The sequence below is a fragment of the Narcine bancroftii genome, chromosome 7, assembly GCF_036971445.1.
Source record: "Narcine bancroftii isolate sNarBan1 chromosome 7, sNarBan1.hap1, whole genome shotgun sequence".
In the NCBI taxonomy this organism is placed as follows: Eukaryota; Metazoa; Chordata; class Chondrichthyes; order Torpediniformes; family Narcinidae; genus Narcine; species Narcine bancroftii.
This window is the reverse complement of record NC_091475.1, coordinates 135824750-135844693: the sequence shown is the minus strand read 5'-3', so window position 1 is coordinate 135844693 and position 19944 is coordinate 135824750.

The following is a 19944-nucleotide window of genomic DNA, read 5'->3' as shown; positions in this document are numbered from 1 at the left end:
CAAATGTGGCACAAGATATATTCTCAAGTCACTGGTCATCATTGTATTTTTCAAAAACTTGATCCAATAATAAGGGTCCCTGAGGTCTCTCCCTCTTTCACGTCCTTCTGCTATTATGCCCCTGTTCAAGATACTTCATTATAACGAAGTGTTTTTTACAGAACTCTCAGCTCATCCAATCTCTCCTCCTCAAACACTTCACAGGTTATACGCAAGAGGTCATTAAATTTTTTTCCACATGAGATCAGGAGTTCGCTGGCCTGTAAGACCAGTTGCTTTTTGCACCATCTTGCAGATAAGGAGGCTGATAAGACCTGATTGTGTGGTAATGGATTCATATAGCTTCTGGATGTCTGAAGCAATCTGTCTGATGTTGGCCATTATATCGAATGAGATGACATAATTTCTGTCTTTTGCATGCCACATTATGCTGGGACTTCCGATTAAAGGTAGAACAGGCCAAATGCCAAGGATGAACCCTTGTAAGTGTGAAAGCATTCAATATCCCAGTTAGGAGTGGTCTTGTGTGAAAGGCTAAATTCCCATTCCTATCCCAGGACATTGAACACCAATTTAGTAGGATGCAAGTGTAAAAGGGCCTCTAGAGTCTCATTCAATTTTTTACAGAGGGAAGGTACAATATTTAAGGCAAATTTTATCAATCTCTTACAATTTGATAAGCATATCTCTTCAAACTTATTTGAGGTACATTGTTTTCCTGTCTTAATACATCTCAGGGTGTACTTTCTTAAGAAATGGAAATGGTTGCCATCAAACAAGTATTCACATTCACATGAACAAGTCATCTTGAATAGATTTAATTTCTTACATACAAATGAGCTACTGTCTGGGAACATCCACGTTTTGTATTCCTGAGATTTAGACTTTAATTATCAAATGTAAATTGATCAGACTGGGGAAATAATTGATTCTTTTAGAAACTCAAAGGAAAGGAAACATTTGCTCAATTTCTAAAGGCCCTTTCAGGTGGCCTGAACACCCCACTGTAAAGCTGCATATTCTCCCCACCTCACCCCCCATCCCCCATGAAGATACTCACCTGAATGCACTGAAAGTGCCTCTGAGGCGCCGACACCAACTTTACTCAGGGAGGGATAATCGACAGATTGCCGGGCTCTGCCGAAGCACCTGAATGGCTGCCTGAGGCAGGCTGATGACTCCATCAGCCCACGACCCAACTCCCTGCTGTCCGAAAGCCCCCCACCACATGACCTGACAGATATACTCCCTGCTGCCTGACAGCTGCCCCCCACCCCGCTGCCCGACAGCCCCCCTCCCCGCTGCCCGACAAACAGCCCCAGCCCCACTACCCGACAGCCCCCTTCATACTGAGGAGGGGAGGTCGACGGTACATCGGGGGAGCAGCAGCCGGTGGGGGGGGGGATGTTGGGGCAGGGGCGGCTGGCGGGGGAACATCAGGGCAAGGGGTGGTCTGTATGGGCTGTCACAGCCCAGCTGGCTGCTCCTGCACCGGGGTCGCTTTCTGTGGTCAAAATGTGGCATAGCAAAGGCGTTATTCCCCACCCATAAACACCCATGCAGCTGGGCTGGAACTGTGTGGGAAACTCAGAGCAGTTCCACCTGCATGGGGGATTATGGGTAGGGAAGACAGCCATTGCTATGCCGCATATTTATTACAGGTGACGCTGCGGCACCAGTTGCCCCGCCTCCATCAGATCGGGAGGTGCTCAGAGGCACCACTGGATATGAATAGGCCCTTTCAGGTAGACCAGGCAATGCTGCAGCAGCCTTTTAGGGCTGCCACCTGAAAGATGAGTCTGCGGGTTAGGATCCGCTCCTGCCGCCAATTTCAAGGCGGAGGGTCCACCTGAAAAAGCCTAAAGACAAAGTAGCTTATCAGTAAGTTGATAGATCATTATCAGTCATTAATCATTTGGTTCTGTCAGATCGCTCTAAAAACTGTGAGATTGTTGAATGATTCATTTAGGAAGTGGTTTTGAATAGTTAATTTAAATACTTATGTTAGCTTGCCTGGAAAATAAACTCAGTGAACATGTGGTTTTTCCTAACACAGATTTTAGCTAGGGAATTTTGTATTTAATAAAAAACAAAATCAGCGGTGCTTTTTCTCATAACTGTAAAGTCTGGACATCATAAAAATGTAAACTTTAACACCTGTGTCTTAAAAATGTTCAAAGACTGTTTCTATTGCCTTGAGAGGATGAGGGTGGAAATGAAAGATTGACAATATGAATACCAATGAGGCAAGTAGTTGAAGATCTTTAGATGACGTCTGCTTTGATTGGAATGAAAAACATCAATTAGGCAATAGTCTGTCTTTTGATCAGTATTTGCAGGCATTGTTGCAACATTAATTTTGTTGGCATCATGTTCCAGCTGTCTCAGAAAACACCATTATTTCCTACAACATAGAACATCACAGCACCGTACAGGTCCTTCAGCTCGATATTGTTCTGAACTATTTAAAACTTCTCCAGAACAATCTAAACATTTCCTTTCTTGCACCCATATCCTTCTATTTTTCCTAAATCTATGTGCCTATCTAATGCCTTTTTCACACTTGTGTCCCACTAAATCAGACGTTCAGTGACCCAGGATAGGAATAGGGCTTTGGCTTTTCACACTTGACCACTCCTAACTGGGACACTGAATGCTTTCACACTTGCAAGAACCATCTCCGGAGTTAGGACTGTTCTACCTTCTACAAGTGATATCATGACGCATTGAGCGATGGTGGGCCTGCCCTAAATCCTGATCAATGTACTATGATCTTATATTTTTTGAAAATGAATCATGCCCAGTATGAGCCCTTCAGCCCCTGTTGTTGTTGTGCCAATTTATATAAACTTTTATAAGGGACCATGGGAAAATGCAAACAATAAATAGCAATAGCGGACAATTTGACAACAGCATGGGAAAGTTGGTAGCGTTATCGTGTACAATTTATAAATACCTTGGGGAAAAAGCAATGGTGGACCTGTCCTCCCAGAATGTCGTGTGGCAAAGAAAGGGCTGTGCGCCCAGCTGCATGCACAGAATACTCATGAAGGGCTTTCTCTGCCACACCGCATTTTGGGAGGGCAGGTCCACTATCACTTTTTCTCACTGTCTTTATAAACTTTCCAAAGCTTTTTAAAAATTGCCTACTACTGTATTACTATTTATTTCCCTTCTCTCCCTCCTCTGCTGCAACTTTCTCACAGCAAAGTTTATACCTTAATTTTTATCTTTTCTTTCTTCTTGTTCCTGCACTCATGAATAAAACTTGGGTCATTTCAGTCTCACAATGTAATTGCCCATTCTACATTTGCCTGATTGCAATGCCGGTCAGTGTCTGCAGTCATCAGGGATTGTACTAGGGATTGAGGCCATCAACTCCCAGCATGAGATGATGTCATCTGACGATGGCATTGAGAAGATTTTCCTTTCGCATTAGACACTTTAAAGGCCAATTGGCTGTTAATTCCTGGGACCACTTGCAAATGAGAAAGGGGCTTAAGAGTTTTGCAAGTGTCCCCATTGTACCAAGTTCCAACACCATCCATCACTCACTATCTAACAAAATAACTTGTGGTACTTTTTATATCTCCCCTAAACTTTCCTTCACTCATCTTAAACAAATGTCCTTTGGTATTTGCCATTGTCACCCCAGGAAAATGAAGCTGGCTGTCTACTCAGTCTTTGCCTTTTAAACTTCTCTTAAGATACCTTTCATACTTTGTTGTTCTAAAGAGAAAAGCCCCAGGCCTGTCAACCTTGATTCATAAGACATATTATCCAATGAGGCAACTAAAAATGAACTCAATTCACTTTGTGACCTATTCATTTTTTTTTAGAGCTGTAACATTAACTCATGGCTCTTGAATTCAGTCCCCCGCCCAAAGAAGGCCAACACCACAAATGCTTCTTAAACATCATATCAAATGCAGCAACATGATGGATCCTCTGTGTCCTCTGTTCTTCCACACTTAAGAATTCTGCCATTAACCACATACTCTATCTTCAAGCTTTCCCTTCCAAAGTGTGCCACCTCACAATTATCCAGATTGAACTCCATTTGTCACTTCTCTGCCCAACTCCGTAACATCTATATGCACTGTTGTAACATATGACAACCATCTACACTATCCACATCTCCCACTATCTACACTATCCACTGTGTCTCTTACTTATTTATCCAAGTTATTTATAAAAAGAGCAGGGGTCCCAGAATGGATCATCATGGAATGCCACTAGTCACTGACCTCCAGGCAGAATACATTCTACCTCCACACTCAGCCTGCTGCAGGCAAACCAATTCCGAATCCACAGTCAGGTTTACTTGATCCCATGCCTCAGTACTTTCTCAAAGAGTAAACCATGAGGGACATTGTCAAATGTCTTAATACAATCCATATACTGCACATAGGGCTGGTGCTAGATTATTTTGCACCCTAAGCAAGGTCAGTGACGTTCACCCACCCCCCTGCCCCCCAAAAAAGAAATTACCAACTTCAATTGTGGTTTTGTGGAAAAAATGAAAAGGACAAAACTTGAAACTGCAAAATTTATTTTAAATTGCATGAATAAGTTATACATCAAATTTTGATGATCTTCTCAAATACAAAAGAAAATATTTTAGCACACAAATCATTTTGAACTGAAGGGCACTCGTTAGAATACCTAATCCCCTCCCCCCCCCCCCCCCACCCCCACCAAGAGCAACAGAACATTAAAACCTTTTACTTCACACACCTTTCCAGTGATGAAAATAGAGAACGTGCTTTGAGACGGGTTGGTTGAATCAATTAGCAAAACATGTTAATGAGAAAAGAAATGAGGGAGGAAGGTGATGCCATTAAAGTGAAATGAAGAAAGGGCGAAAGGACTTGATTTGAGCAGAAATTTCACTGCCAAGCATTTGGGCTGAATACCCCCTATCTTTGCGGTAACTTCAACCACTAAGCCTACATCCAGAATGCTGGCTTATCTTTTACACTGAAATGTTACAAATTAATGGAGAGTAGTTAAAAGAGTTATCAAATAATATTTCATGGAACTATCCACCCATGGTTTTGCATTGAACAGGAAGGAGCTCCAGGAGGGAAGTGGAGAGGGAGGAACAGGGGTGGGGGGAAGGGAACCAGAGGAGGGTGGGAAACAGAGGACCGGGGAAGGATGGAACAGGGTCCGAGGGAGAAGCGGTAGGGGGGACACCAGAGACCAGTGGCGAAAGTGGGGAGGGGGGAATGGAGACCGGGGAGGAAAAAAGTAGAATGGAGACTGGAGGTGAGTAGAATGGAGACTGGGGGGGGGGGGTGCGGAGGTAGTAGAGTGGGGACCGGGGAGGGAGAAAGTGGAGGGGAATAGAATGGCAACCGGGGGGGAGGAGGTAGAGTGGGTTCTGGGGAGAACTGGGTTCGGGAGGGGGGAGCAGGGACTGGGGGTGGGGGGGGAGGAGAAGAGAAAGGGAAGCACTGGACTCCAATGATCAAGCACCTAGTCAATGTGGCCACGGTCAAACAAGGGCATTTTCACCCTCCCCCAAACCCCCTCACTCAGAGAGTTACAATTCATTTGCCCTCCCCAACCTGGTATGAGTTAGTGTATTTCGACTGTGGACACATCAATAATTTGGGTAAAGGTTACACTTTCTTTAGGCAATGTTCCAGTGGAAAAAAAAGTGATCAATATTTTAATATTTTGGTGGAAGAAGATTTTAAGACATGGACATGCACTCTTGACATAATGCCTAAGACTCCCCATTCCTGCCTGAGGCTCTCATACCTTATCAATAATGAACAATGAGTGAAGCTTCAGGCAGATGCCTAGCATTACCGTTGAGAAGGACATTTTAGTGTTTGCTCAGGCAAGTAGTGGAAATTATTGACTTTCAAGTTTAAGTTGTTCGTCTTGACTCCTTTTGGAGTTTGAAGAAATAAACCAACCAGCTAAATATGGAGTCCAGTTCAATGGTTAGAATGGTTGTGCATCAATATTAAGTGTGTTAAACATATTAATATGCCCAGGCAGCGAGTGCTTGGGGACTAGTGGCAGATGTAGCGATCAAAGGGAAGCTGAAATGCTTTAAGAAATACATTGTGGGGTGAAGGGAAGAAGCCAGTCCAGATGGATTCCCCCTACCTATAATTGGTATGGACTCGATGGGCGAAATAGCCTCTTTCTGTTTTTGTAAAAAAGCGTAGTCTTTATTCAGTGTGATGGAATATTTGGGAATGTTTTTGGGAGATAAATTGGGAAAAGTAGAGTAGGTTACATGCACACACTTTAAAACAGTTCTTAATTGAAATAATGAAGAATTCATATTCAGTGACTTTAAAGAAACTATGGAGATGTGACGGTGCACATCACTCGTGGCGAACTGGCCCTGCTTGTATCGCTGCACCGGCGGGGCAGCCGTGAGAAGATGGTGCCATCAGGGGACCTCTATGCCTCATGGTGTGGGCCAAAGCGTGCGCTTCGGGTGAGCGTGATGATGTCACCACCGACACGGGGGCAGATCTCCTGCCCATTAAAGGGCGTGTGTGAAGTTTGAATAAACAGTTCGCTTGAAACCCCCATCAAATTAGAGGTGTGTTTCATTCTGTGTAGCAGCTGCTACATTGGTGGCTCCGACGTGATGCTGGCACTGGCAGAGGGCCACAGACCCTGCTTGATGTTTGAACAGGCTTTCCTTGAGCAGATGCTGAAGGACATCCAACTCCTGCTGGCTGATGAAGATTTCTCAGACCCACGCAGAGTCGCAGCCCGCACAGACGTGTTCTGGTGGACCAAGCGAGAAAATAAGGCCACCCTCTGCCTAGTTGCCCGTCCAGGACCCAATCGGCCACAGAAGAACCGGAAGAACACCTGAGGCAAATAGGTGGGAATTTTGAATGCCATGGAATTCATTACCATCCCACAGTAGTGGATGTGAGTTACCAACATACTCTCTTTCTCCAACTCTTTGTCTCTGTCCAAACCTTCTCCTGTCCATGGGGATTTAGAGGTGAATTTGTGAATTAGACATATAGATAACAGGCCCTTCAGGCCCACAAGTCTTGGCTGCACAATTACACCCAATTCACCTACAACCTCCATTCAATTTTGGAAGATGGGAGGAAACCAGAACACCGAGAGGAAACACCCAGATATGGGGAGAACGTACAAACACTTTATAGGCAGCGTGTGATCTGAACTCAGGTTGCTGGCACCCTAACACCATTGCACTAACCATTATGCTAACTGTGCCACCACAAATTTTTGAATATGTTAAATTTAATATATTTGTATTTTCAATAAGCTTTTGTATTTCACAGTAATCCTGCCACCATGGTTAGATCATGTGGTGTCAGAAAAGAAGAATCAGAGGTAAATAAAGCTATAGAATATCGATTTGAGGCAAAAGGTAAGGTTAGTGCTCACCCAGAGTGTGAGCACCCACAATAGCCTGAGAGTGATGGAAACAGATTCATTTGTAGCATTCAGCAGCTGTCTAGATCAGCACTTTAATCACCAAGGCATGAAGGCAACAGGCCTAGAATTAGAAAATGAGATTAATACACTAAAGAGCACGAGCATATTCAGTTTCCATACTGTATGACTCCAACAATTATGATTACAGGCTCATTGCAAACTACAGATTAAGTCTAATTCCACACGACCATAATGAGAAATGTTGCTTCAGGGAGGTTGGTGCCACAAGCATATTTACAAAAAGGGGATACTTAGTGCACCAGTGAAATTGGAGATGATATCACATTGATAACTGCACTTTCTACTGAGGGCTTAAACCAAAAAAAGTAATGATACAATTGCAGAATGAATGGCTAATTGTCAAATATAAATAATACAAATTCAATGTAACATGGTGCATTTCAAAAGGGAGAATAGATCTGGTGAAATTCTAACCAAGATCTCGGGGTAGAAAGATTAATAAAGATTGATGAATACATTTTAAAAAAAGAATCAAACTAAGGGCCAGGGTTCACTTCTGGGGGGGGGGGGGGGGGGGGGTGGTGGGGGGGGGGTGGAGTAATTGAAAAGCTGAGGAGTTGAACAGAATATGTAAGAAACATTTCTATATGTTTCTTGGAATACCGTTCATGGTTCTAGTGTCACTTTTGAAAAATAAAAGAGAATATAAAACTGAATAGAAAAGGAGCAAACCAATCATCCCACATATCCATTACACTATAGCTCTGTTGTTTGCACATGAGTCATGTTCTTCAATTCCCTGCAAATTTGGGTGTGTATCTACAAGTCTCTTAAATACTGCTCTTGTATCTGCTTCCACCTCTAGTCCTTCTGCCTGATCCAAGCACCTATCATTCACTGTGTAAAAACCTTGCCCATACACCTCCTTTAAATGTTCTCACCTATTCTTAAATGGATATCCTTTAGAATATGACATTTCACTCTCAGGAGATTTTGACTGTCCAGCCTATATATGGCCCTCTGAATTGTATAAACTTCTATAAGGTCTCACTCCAGCCACAGACACCCCACAGAGAACAACCCAAGTTTGTCATGTGTGTGTGTGTGTGTGTGTGTGTGTGTGTGTGTGTGTGTGTGTGTGTGTGTGTGTGTGTGTGTGTGTGTGTGTGTGTGTGTGTGTGTGTGTGTGTGTGTGCACTATGGTCCAGAGCTATGTTTCATTGGGTGGTATATGTATATGTGCAATCAGATGACAATAAACTTCAACTTGAACTTGAATGAGCTACAATATGATTTTTTTCTCTTTTTCTCAATGACCCAAATAATGAAGGCAAATGCATTATATGTTTTATTCACCACTCTATCGACTTGTGTGCCCATTATCTATGGACCTGGATCTTCAGATACCCATCCATATCAGCCCTTTTAAGAGTGTTACCATTAACTGTAAATATTCTCCTTCCATTTAACCTCTTAAAGTCCAGATTAAACTGCATCTGTAATTTTCCTGCCGCCTCTATAACTGATCAATATCCTTTTTACTTTGATTGCCCTCTACACTGTCTACATCTTCACTGATCTTTGTAGAATTTGCAAACTAACTCACTCACCTACTTTTTCATCCAAGTCATTTATAATTATTTCACAAATAACAGTGTCCCAACATTGATCCATGTGGAACACTACTGGTCATAGGATCATCCATCACTGCCCTCTATCTTCTATGGGCCAACAAATTCCAAATCTAAACAATCAATTCACAGTAGATCCCATGCTTCCTTACTTTCTGGATCATGGGGGACCTTGTAAAATGCCTTCCAAAAGTCCATAAACACCACATCCAATGTCCAATAATCTCCAACTACCTTTGTCACCTCCTCAAAAAAAATCAATCAAACTTATATGACCTGTCTGTCACAATACCATGTACCATATCTTTTAAAATATTTTATTTATTAAAATGACTGCACCACATCTGACCATGACTTTCCAAATGTGCATAAACAAGTATCCTCACCATTAGTTTCCCGACTACTGATTTAAGGTTCTTTGGTCGATAATTTTGTGGATTATCCATAGATTCCTAGATACTCTACTGTCCTCTGCTCCCTCATTTGCTGATAGTAAGAACCCATAAGTCTTTGTCGAGGCCTTAGCATTTGCCACTCTTGCCTTGTTCAATAAGCATTTGGACATATCCCATCAGATCCTTGGACATCCATTTTAATGCTTTTTGAAAGACTCAGGGCAAACTCCTTCTTGATTTCAAAATGCCACAACACATTAAGAATCCCCAGATGCCTCACTATTCTCCATGGTCTTGGTGAATACTGATGGAAAGCTCTTTCTCTGAATCCAAGCATAAATTCCCTCCTTTGTTTCTGAGAGGTCCTATCTTTTCTTAATGTCATGTTGCCCTCCTCCAATACAGAATTTACTCACAAGATCTAGACTTATCCTTATTCAATACTACCTCAAAATTCAAAGAATTGTAATTACTATTCCCAAAATGGTCTCCCACTTAAACTCTGATCCTCTGGTCAGGCTCATTTCCAAGGTCAAGTATGGCCTTTTCCTTTGTTGCACTATCTAAATGCTGTTTCAAGAAACCATCCTGGACACACAACAAATTCTGCCCCATGTCAGCCTCTGCCACTAAAATCTCAACCACTATTCTCTGCAGCAACACTTTCCATAATCTGTCTACATATCTGTTCTTCTACCTCTCAGTGGTTATTGGGAGGTTATCACAGTGATTGCACGATTATTATTTCTGATTGCTGTCGATGTCATCCCAGTGGATGAGCCCTCCATTATGTCCTCTTTGAGAGCAGCTGTGACACTTTCCCTGATTTGTAATGCAACCCCTCCACCCCTCTTATCTCCCTCTCAACTCCATCTGAAATATTGAAACCCATGAACACTGCGCTGCCAAGTCTGTGTAATGACCACATCATCATAATTCCATACACTGTTCATTAACCTTCCCCCTTTTTCTACTTGCATTGAATAAATACACATTACTTCATTACTTTTTTCCGACTCTTCCTGTTCTTCTATTATAATCTTCAGTTTCATAAATCTGTGCAGTGCTACACTTTTCAGAATGTGTTGCATATTCTGATCTTAATTCTACATTGAATTTCATAATTTTCATGTGATGTGATTTAATCATAGGTACATCATATTACATTTTGTGATCAGCCAAAGGATAGAAATATATTTGTCTTTACCTTTAGATTTTTTTATCTAAAGAAGTATTTTAACTTAACACCACCAGTGGGCTGATATCGCCTCAAACCGTGCATCTTGGCGCCTCACAGTTCGGCAGGCAGCAACCTCCTTTGAAGAAGACCGCAGAGCCCACCTCACTGACAAAAGGCAAAGGAGGAAAAACCCAACACCCAACCCCAACCAACCAATTTTCCCCTGCAACCGCTGCAACCGTGTCTGCCTGTCCCGCATCGGACTTGTCAGCCACAAACGAGCCTGCAGCTGACGTGGACATTTACCCCCTCCATAAATCTTCGTCCGCGAAGCCAAGCCAAAGAAAAATGTTAATATTAGGTTTTATTTGCTAATATATGTTCTGTGCTTATTTCTTTGGTTTTTTTTTAATCTCAGTGCTTTTTAAAAGTGTGTTGCCAATAACATTCACAAATGTCAATCATAAACCCCACGAATTAACGATGCACTACAAAGAAAATAAAGTAAACTGATCTCCAAATGGAGAAACCACTACACCTACAGGCACTGTTGCTGTTATTCCAGTTTAGTTTTCCTAAATAACTCTAAACCACAATACAGTCAAATTCCTGTGCACTGCTCATCTATTTCACAGAATTTGCAGCCACATCCCAGTCAGAGACTGGTGGAGAACAAAAGGAAGCCATTCAGTGCATCAAGGTGATAATTGATTCAATACTACTTCCTTGCCCGCTTCCAATTGTGCAAAATATTTACTCAGCTCCCTTGTCAATGCTCCAGCTGAATCTGACTTCACTACAACTCAGAGCAATGCATCCAGACTCAAACCATTGGTCAGTAAAAATAACATCACATTTTCTTATTTGCCAGCATATCCTTTAGTATTAGATCCTTTTAACAATGGAAATATTTTCTCTCGGTCTTCTTTGCCTTTATCATTTCAACACCTCTACTACACCTACTTGCAATCTATATCAAATCCCATGTCAACTTCAATAATTTTTCAGTGATTTTGGGTGAAGGGGCAGAGTCCACACACTAAGAACTTGAAGTTCTTAGGAATAAATCTCCAATGATTTGAGCTGGGTCATGCAGCTAGACGTGACAGTCAACAAAGCACATAACTAGCATTAAGGACTGGAGATACACATCATATCTGACATGTTGAGTGTTTCTTATGGTGCTTTGAAACTCAAGGAGAAGCTCTCTGAATAGAATAATTTTTAGAATGCTCTTTGTGGAACAGTTTTAAGCACTCTTGTTGATGGTTTAAATTACTCAATAATTACACAGACAGAAGATTGAGGGGAACAAATAGGCTTTATTGAGTAAGAGACTGCTGGCCCGGGTCTAGGCAAGGAAAGTAAGCAGGAAGAAGAGGGGACTCGACCTTTATGGCCAGGTGTCACATGGGAAGTATCAAGGGAGGAGTTAAGGTAGGGAGACCCTGGAGGGCGGGCCAGCCACTGCACACAGTCATATCACCACATTCACCCCCACTTTTTAAAAAGAACCCACTGGTAATTACAAAACCCGGAGGCTGAATACCACAGAGAAAAAACAGTAACTTTAACAATCAATAAGCTGGCAGAGGAAGCGGGTGCCCCCCACCCCTCCTCCAGCTAGAGGTTGAGCAGCATAAGCGGCCTTCTCTGTCTGCCGGACCGCCAGAGAACTGGTATTTCAGTACAGTGCTCCTCCGAAGAGGGGGCCGACTGGGGAGTGTTTGCTGCCAGATCTGTGGGGATTGGGGTGCTGGCAGTGGAGTCTTGAATTACTGGGGAGTCCTCTGCAGCTGTAGGAACGAGATGAGCCTGAACGTCCGGCTGCAGAGTTGGCAGCTCAGATTCCAGAGCTGTCCTTGCGTACGGCACTATCGTGTCCGCAGCGAGGTCAGCAGCTGACAAGGCAATATCAGGGTCTCCGGCCCTTGCCACGTCTCGTAAGGTCACTCTGTCCTCGAGGCCGTCCAGGTACCTCACAAATGCATACTGAGGGTTGGCATGAATGAGATGTACCACTTCTACGAGTGGATCCATCTTATGGCCTCTGACATGCTTCCGAAGGAGAACCGGCCCTGAGGATGTCAGCCAGGGAGGGATGGAAGAATCATTCGCCGACCTCCTAGGGAAAGCAAAGAGGCGTTCATGCGGGGTGGTGTTAGTTGCAGTGCAGAGTAACGATCAGATAGCGTGGAGGGACTCTGGCAAAACGTCCTGCCAGTGGGACACTGGTAAATATTTGGACCTGAGAGCCAGGAGCACTGCCTTCCAAACAGTGCCGTTCTCCCTTTCCACCTGGCCATTACCTCTGGGGTTATACCTGGTGGTCCTGCTGGTGGCTATGACTCTGGTGAGGAAGTACTGATGCAACTCCTCACTCATGAATGAGGTCCCCCGGTCACGGTGAATATATTCGGGGTACCCGAACAGAGTGATGATACTGGTCAGGGCCTTGATGACGGTGGTTGAGGAGAATTCGTCTACCACTGTCAGGAAATAAGTGTTCCAATTTGTTGTAGGGAGGGGGCCCTTGAAATTGATACTGAGTCGTTTAAAAGGTCGGGTAACCTTGATGAGGTATGCCTTCTCTTGCCGGTAGAACTGAGGCTTAAACTCAGCACAGATCTGGCAGTGTCTGGACATGGACCGGATATTCTCAACAGAGTAGGGGAGGTTCCTTAACCTAATAAAGTGATAGAGCCTTGTGACTCTGGGGTTGTGCAGGACCAGGAGACAGTCAAGATGCGCACTGGCGCACGTCCCTCGGGATAGGGCATCCGGGGGATCATTGAGCTTACCCGGCTGGAACAAGATGTCATTATTGTAGGTGGATAACTCAATACTCCAGCTCAGAATCTTGTCATTTTTTATTTTATCCCGTTGTTTGGCACTGAACTTGAAGGCAACTGCCCTCTGATCAGTCAACAGGGTAAATCTTTTACCGGCTAGGTAGTGCTGTCAGTGGCGCACTGCCTCAACAATCGACTGTGCCGCCTTCTTGACATTAGAGTGCCAGATTTCAGGACCGTGAAAAAAAAGCTACCGATCTGCCTGCCTGGTTTAATATGGTGGCCAGTGCAACGTCGGAGGTATCGCTTTCCACCTGGAAGCGGATGGACTCATCCACGGCATGCATCGTGGCCTTAGCGATGTCTCCTTGAATTTGGTTGAAGGCAGCCTGGGCCTCCGCTGATAATGGAAAAGTGATCGACTGAATTAGGGGATGGGCCTTATCTGCGTAGTTGGGCACTCACTGCGCATAGTACAAGAACAGCCTAGGCACTGCTTCAGCACCTTCCGGGTTCTCGGGACAGGGAGTTCTAGAAGTGGTCGCATGCGGTCAGGGTCGGGGGCAATGACACCATGTGCCACGTTGCATCCAAGAAGGGCCAGGCAATCCGGGTTGAACACACACTTGTCTATGTTGTACGTCAAGTTAAGCAACTTAGCCGTACGCAAGAACTTGGCGAGGTTTGCGTTATGGTCCTGCTGATCATGGCCACATTGTTGAGATAGGGGAACATTGCCATCAGCCTGTGCTCCTCCACCATCCAGTCCATTACTCTCTGGAAAGCAGAAACACCGCTAGTAACACTGAAGGGTACACGCAGGAAGTGGAAACGTTTCCCGTCGGCTTTGAATCCGGTATAGATTCAATTGCTCGGACAGAGGTGAAGTTGATGGTAAGCCAACTTGAGGTCAATGGTCGAAAAAATTCTATATTTGGCAACCTTGTTGACCAAGTCGACAATGCAGGGGAGCGGGTACGCATCCAGCTGGGTGAAGCAGTTAATGGTTTGACTGTAGTCAATTACCATCTGGGGCTTGCCCGCCCATCTGACCATGAGGACCTGTGCTCTCCAGGGACTGGTGTTAGGGGCTATGATCCACTCAGCCAGAAGTCGCTGAACCTCACCCTGGATGAATTGCATATCCTCCAAACTATAGCGCCGACTCTTGGTGGCGATGGATTTGCAGTCCAGGTTGAGATTCGCGAACAGCGATGGAGGGGGCACCCTTAAGGTGGTGAGGCCACAGGTCGTAGCTGGAGACCGAGTGCCGGGCCGCTAGACGGTGCTGTGGACTGGGTGTCGGGGCCACAGGATGGTAAAGGTGGTCAGGGATGGTCACCAGAAAGCTGAGGGCTGTGAATGGTCAGTGGACGCGTCCTCAGGAAAACGAACCTCAGGGTTGTACATGATGCCACATATGTACTCTGACAATAAATCTGAAATCTGATCTGATCTGAAATATGGTTGGGGGCCTCCTTGATCTGCATCATTGAGTTCGATATCCGGTGAGGACTGACTTGGTTTTGAGTCATGGAAATGAGAAGAGGCGTTTTTCCATTGTCGTCGTTGGTAGGGAGGCCCGCCCAAGATGGCGACCTCCATATTGATCACACAGCATAAGACGAAGAAGAAGCCAGAAGTGGATTCGAGGCAGCCGGAGGTGACGTCACTAGGCCAAGATATCGAGGTTGGGAGCGGTGGTTGGTAAGATGGCGCTCCCCACACCGCACACACAGTCAGCGCAGCAAGTTCTTCGGGAATGCACGCTGTACTGCTCGCCAGCTGCAATTGAGACCTGCAGACTCTCTAGTAGTGGCCCCTCTTACCACAACCCGAGCACGTCGCTCCTTTCATGGGGCAGAGATGCATTGCTTGCCTGGCCTGCCCGCAGAGTTGCACTTTGATGACGGGCTTGTTGCGATTGTGGCCGAGGGCGGGTTGCTGAAGCCTGATGCTGAGTCCCAGGCAGATGGCCCTCATGGTGGAACATACACTGTCGGCCCACTTTTGCTCGTGATCAACACCCCCCCCGGCACTGGGCTGAGTCCAGAATTCTGACGAGTTCGATAGACTTATTAAGGAGGCGGGTCCTCCTCGAGGAGACTCTGCAAGATGTAATCTGACCGCAACCCCAACACACAGCTCTTCCATGCAATCGTTCAACTATATTCTGCCCAGGCCTGAGAGATCCCTCAAACAGTCTTTTCCTAGAGTGATCAAGGATTGGATATTTCTTTCTTTGGCTTGGCTTCGTGGACGAAGATTTAGGGAGGGGTAATGTCCACGTCAGCTGCAGGCTGGTTTGTGGCTGACAAGTCCGATGCAGGACAGGCAGACACGGTTGCAGCAGTTGCAAGGGAAAATTGGTTGGTTGGGGTTGGGTGTTGGGTTTTTCCTCCTTTGTCTTTTGTCAGTGAGGTGGGCTCTGCGGTCTTCTCCAAAGGAGGTTGCTGCCCGCCGAACTGTGAGGCGCCAAGATGCACGGTTTGAGGCGATATCAGCCCACTGGCGGTGGTCAATGTGGCATGCACCAAGAGATTTCTTTAGGCAGTCCTTGTACCTCTTCTTTGGTGCACCTCTGTCATGGTGGCCAGTGGAGAGCTTGGCATATAACACGATCTTGGAAAGGCGATGGTCCTCCATTCTGGAGACGTGACCTACCCAGCGCAGTTGGATCTTCAGCAGCGTGGATTCGAAGCTGTCGGCCTCTCGAGTACTTCGATGTTAGGGATGAAGTCGCTCCAATGAATGTTGAGGATGAAGCGGAGACAACGCTAGTGGAAGCGTTCTAGGAGCCGTAGGTGAAGCCGGTAGAGGACCATGATTCGGAACCGAACAGGATTGTGGGTATGACCACGGCTCTGTATACGCTAATCTTTGTGAGGTTTTTCAGTTGGTTGTTTTTCCAGACTCTTTTGTGTAGTCTTCCAAAGTCGTGATTTGCCTTGGCGAGTCTGTTGTCTATCTCGTTGTCGATCCTTGCATCCGATGAAATGGTGCAGTTGAAATAGGTAAACTGGTTGACCGTTTTGAGTTTTGTGTGCCCGATGGAGATGTGGGGGGGCTGGTAGTCATGGTGGAGAGCTGGCTGATGGAGGACCTCAGTTTTCTTCAGGCTGACTTCCAGGCCAAACATTTTGGCAGTTTCCGCAAAACAGGACATCATGCGCTGGAGAGCTGGCTCTGAATGGGCAAACTAAAGCGGCATCATCTGCAAAGAGTAGTTCACGGACAAGTTGCTCTTGTGTCTTGATGTGAGCTTGCAGGCGCCTCAGATTGAAGAGACTGCCATCCGTGCGGTACCGGATGTAAACACCGTCTTTATTGTTGAGGTCTTTCATGGCTTGTTTCAGCATCATGCTGAAGAAGATTGAAAAGAGGGTTGGTGCGAGAACGCAGCCTTGCTTCACGCCATTGTTAATGGAGAAGGGTTCAGAGAGCTCGTTGCTGTATCTGACCCGACGTTGTTGGTTTTCGTGCAGTTGGATAACCATGTTGAGGAACTTTGGGGGGCATCCGAGGCGCTCTAGTATTTGCCAAAGCCCTTTCCTGCTCACGGTGTCGAAGGCTTTGGTGAAGTCAACAATGGTGATGTAGAGTCCTTTGTTTTGTTCTCTGCACTTTTCTTGGAGCTGTCTGAGGGCAAAGACCATGTCAGTAGTTCCTCTGTTTGCGCGAAAGCTGCACTGTGATTCTGGGAGAGCATTCTCGGCGACATTAGGTATTATTCTATTTAGGAGAATCCTAGCGAAGATTTTGCCTGCAATGGAGAGCAGCGTGATTCCCCTGTAGTTTGAGCAGTCTGATTTCTCGCCTTTGTTTCTGTACAGGGTGATGATGATGGCATCACGAAGGTACTGAGGCAGCTTTCCTTGATCCCAGCAGAGCTTGAAAAACTCATGCAGTTTGGCAGTCTTTTCCCAGAGTGATCAAGGATTGGATATACTCTTCGGCAGACTGACCAGGCTGTTGTTTCTGGGATGCCAGCAGGTAATGGGAGTAAACTGAGTTCACCTTGGGTTTATAGAGCAGCTGTAGCTCATCCATACCGTCGGTGTAGGTTGCACAGCCTAGGATGGTCAAGTAGGTTTATGGCCGACTCATGCTTGAGGGATCTTGAGTTTCTTCTCGTTAGAGTCAACCACCTCTGCAGCAGCGTCGAGGTAATTATCAAAACAATTCACCCACTGCTCGAAGAAAAAATGATGCACCTGGTACTTGGGGGTCTACTTCAAGTCTTTCGTGGTGCAGCAATTTCTCCATAACTGGAGAGTTCCAAAAATCTTGCTCAATAAATTGTTGGGCACTATCGGTAGCCCAATAATTACACAGACAGAAGACTGAGGGAAATGATAGGCTTTATTGAGCAAGAGACTGCTGGTCCGTGTCTAGGCTAGGAAAATGAGTGGGAAGGAGAGGGGACTTGAACTTTATGGCCAGGGTCACATTGGAAGTATCAAGGGAGGAGCTAAGGTAGGGAGATCCCGGAGGGTGGGCCAGCCAATACACACACTCATATCACCACACTCACTATTTCCAATACAAATTATTAAGGGAAGTTTTGAGATAGAAATTGCCAAAGAATGCATAATCAGAAACAATATTTAATCCATGATTCAAACTTGCAGTATCAATATGAAAAACAATTCATTGTAAGATTTATTTTTCCCATTCCAGGGTATTTCTTTATGCACTGGCTACATTTACAATAAGAAAATATTCAGCATTACAGCACTTTTTCTGTTCCATCATGATATGTTCTGTAATTCTGCTTTGCAACAACATCAGGAGGTAATTTCGATAACATCAATCTCAAACATGCAATGATAATAAACGTGCTGGAAGAACTCAGTGGTGGAGCAAAATCAGTGGGAGGAACAGAATGGTCAATGTTTCAGCCAAAACCCTTCTTCGACACAACATTCTGACTTGAATCATCGATCATTCTTTCTCTCTCACTTGAACCTGCTATGTACCTCCAACATGTGTCCCCATGCAAGGATGTATAGATGTACCGAGAACAGCCTAAAATGGTCTTTAAATCTGCTTTTTGAAGTTTACAGATGTTAAATGGATCATGTGGCATTGCCAGCTGCACTAACTCACAAATTTAGATGAAAATAATGACCTCAAATATGGGGGAAATTTGAGTGAATGGAACTGGTGAGAATGTTCTGAGACCAAGCAAAGAATTGAGAGACTGAATTCCTGGCTTCTACGTCATAAGAAAACATGAAAAAATGTGGAAATTATTAGAATTTTTTGATCAATCATGAGCATATTTTGTGTACATATTTTCACATTTTGAAAAGCTTATCTCACTATTCATCCATGAGAAACCAGCAGATGATAGAACTTGAGTGACTCCTAATGGTGCAGCTTGCAATCACAGCTTCATTCTGTTCTTCAAATCTTAACTTTTACCTTTATTGTGATCTTATGCCCTACTAATAGGAAAGATAAACCATGTGAATTTGTTATATTCTATATGAGTTAATGGATAAACAAAATTCTAAGGTGAAATTTATTTTATGTAGTAAATCTCCTGTTGCCTATGAAATGCAACCAACAGGTTGAAGGATGGATCACACTTCAGACATTCTCTCCCTTCTGGAAGAAGGCCAAAAGCCTTAATGAGTATCGACCAGTAGCACTTACATCAACAGTGATTAAGTGTTTTGAAAGGCTGGTGATGAAGCAGATCAGCTCCTGTCTGAGCAGTGACGAGGATACATTCCAGTTTGCCTATTGTAATAACAGGTGTAGAGTGGATGCCACCTCACTGGCTCTACCCAAAGCCCTGGAACACCTGGACAGTAAAGATGCACACATCAGGATACAATTTATCAACTACAGTTCACCTCAAAACTGATCAGTAAACTCCAAGATCCGGGATTTAACACTCCACTGTATAATTAGATCATCGATTTCCTCATCTCCTGGCCACTAAGATTGGTAAGAACTTCTCCTCCAAAATTTCCATCAGTACCAGAGAACCTCAGGGCTGTGTTCTGAGTCCCCTGCCCTACTCACTTTAAACACACAAATGTATGACTTAATATACAATACCATCTACAAATTTACTGATAATACCATGGTAGTGGGTTGTATAAAGGAAGGGAATAAATCAGCATACGGGATGGAGATTAAAAACTTGGCTGAATGATGCTTCAACAACTTTCCACCCAATGTCACCAAAACTAAAGAGCTGATTGTTGACTTCAAGAAAGGAAAGTCAATGGTATACAATCCAGTGATCATTTGGAGATCAGAGGTGGAGAGCGTGAGCAAATTTAAGTTCTTGGGAGTTACTATCTCAGAGGATATTTCCTGGACCCAACACACTAATGGCATTGTGAAGACAGCAGGTCAGCATCTCAACTTCCTCACGAGTTTGTGGAGGTTTGGTATAACACCAGAAACCCTGGCATATTTCTATAGTGTGTGGTGGAAAGTGTGCTGACCGGCTGCATCACGGTCTGGTATGGGGACAGCAATACCCCTGAGCATAGAGCCCTCCAAAA